The sequence below is a fragment of the Pinus tabuliformis genome, chromosome 2_2 (genome assembly GCF_031772625.1).
Source record: "Pinus tabuliformis cultivar Carrire ecotype Pingquan chromosome 2_2, CPIR1, whole genome shotgun sequence".
NCBI lineage: Eukaryota > Viridiplantae > Streptophyta > Pinopsida > Pinales > Pinaceae > Pinus > Pinus tabuliformis.
In genome coordinates, this window is record NC_142300.1 from 231,565,812 (window position 1) to 231,567,730 (window position 1,919).

A 1,919-nucleotide genomic window follows, 5' to 3' on the forward strand; every position below is an offset into this window, starting at 1 on the left:
ATCCTAAATTCAACAGCAATATCTCGAAGATTCAAATAGCATGGAACAAAATCTACAAATCAAGAGTTGTTATAGATAATGAGGTTGAAGACTTTATATATGGATCAAAGTTTTTGTTGAGAGCATCCGAGTTGTTATTTGGAAAAGAAGTTATTTTCGTTGTAATCTACAAAAATAATATTTTGTACAAAGTCTATAGATATTGTATATTTTAATTGGAAAAGGGTTGATTCTTGGACCAAAAAATTGGATATTTCTATTATACCTGAATATTTCAAAGTTAATAAAGGTGCTCTACTTTAAGCTTATAGTAGCATTGTTTCACATGTGAGTCCTTCTAGTGTTTCATTATATTTTTCTTCAATACATTTAGGATTGTATAGATAATTGGAAAATCCTTGGCTGAGGATTAGCCTCCCTGACATCCCCTGGAAAAGTTATGTTCAATAATAGGTTAATTAAACAAATAATCTATTTTTATTAGTTACTCTGCAATTTTTATATTGTTTCCTTATGCCCAATCCCTATATGTGTTAATTTTTAGCTATAAAAGACCCTTATACATGCTTTTTAATCTCATTAGAGAAGTATTCAAATTCGATATATAAAACTAACTGAACCAATCAATGCTTATAATCGTAGGTTAAAGTTATTCATCAACTACCCAACATGAAATCTATTGTAATCACACATTGATTTATAAATATTGTAGGTAGACATTGTCAACTTAGGTAGTTGCAAAGTGAAACACAATTTTTGCCTACCCACCATTGCACCATATTCCCCGTGACAAGAAATCATTTTTTTCTCATTAAGTTCCCGAAATATCATGATGGGGAGTGTTGGAAAGATTGACTTGTAATATCCCTTTTTTATTTAATCATAGCATTTGCAAACAAAAAGTGTAGATAAAGAAAGAATGGAAGTAGGGTTTTTATGAACATTGAGGTGGTACTTATTGTTAGTGCTAATGCATCCCTTCTTCAAAATTCCAAGCTAAGAAATGAAGCAAACAAACAGTTTAGTAAGGTTGGTTCACCATTCAATCAACAATATCATCATGAAACAAGACTTCCACTTTACTACATTTGGTTCAATCAACAATATTAATCAATAGATGAGCCTTCGACTTCAGTGAGGTCAGCTAGAAGCAGAACGATACAGGGTAATCCAATAAAATTGAAACAATACATATAATATTAACATGGCTCCTGCACAAGGATTACACACAAAACAAAAAAATGGTCCAAATTTTTACTAAAATTTCAAAAAAAAGAAAAAACAACACGGGTGGTGGGAACATCAACAAGATTTCAAGCCTTTGACATCTTTATTGTAATTAAATAGCTCAAATAACTAAATATTATAGGAGATTCACAATACCGCAACTACATCGTAGGATCTTAAATGCAACTGCGTCATGATTGATATGACTATAAATACAACTGCAAATGGGCATGACAATTTATGAAATATCCCTTAAAAATTGAAATGTCAAATTGAGAGGTTGGATATTCTAATACTTGTCATTTATGACATGCAATTTTTTATTATATAGGTCAAATAGGGACAATCACAATATAATAATTCAATAGATGATGAGTTCATAAAAACTCCATATTATGAGAGTCAAATATAAGTTCTTTGTATGTTTCAATAATACCAAATAAATAATTTTTAGAAATATTAAATCATTCATATTAATTATAGTTAACAAATGGTTAAACAAATTGTCTACTTTAAAAGCACGACATAAATTAAAATATATATATTTTTATGTATCATTTTGTTTTTGCAAAATTTCAAATGTATTTTTCCTAGAGTCATAATATTGTTAGAGTAAATTTGGATATCTAATGAATCTGATATGAAAAACTATGATATATTAGTTGGAATTTGAATTAATAGAATTTTAAAAT

General features: G+C 28.6%; 1 pseudogene; it reads left to right on the forward strand.

The window, feature by feature from the left end:
* The first annotated feature begins 1,159 nt into the window (after window positions 1–1,159).
* LOC149192160 (U6 spliceosomal RNA) lies at window positions 1,160–1,256 on the forward strand (annotated as a pseudogene).
* Window positions 1,257–1,919: the final 663 nt, after the last annotated feature.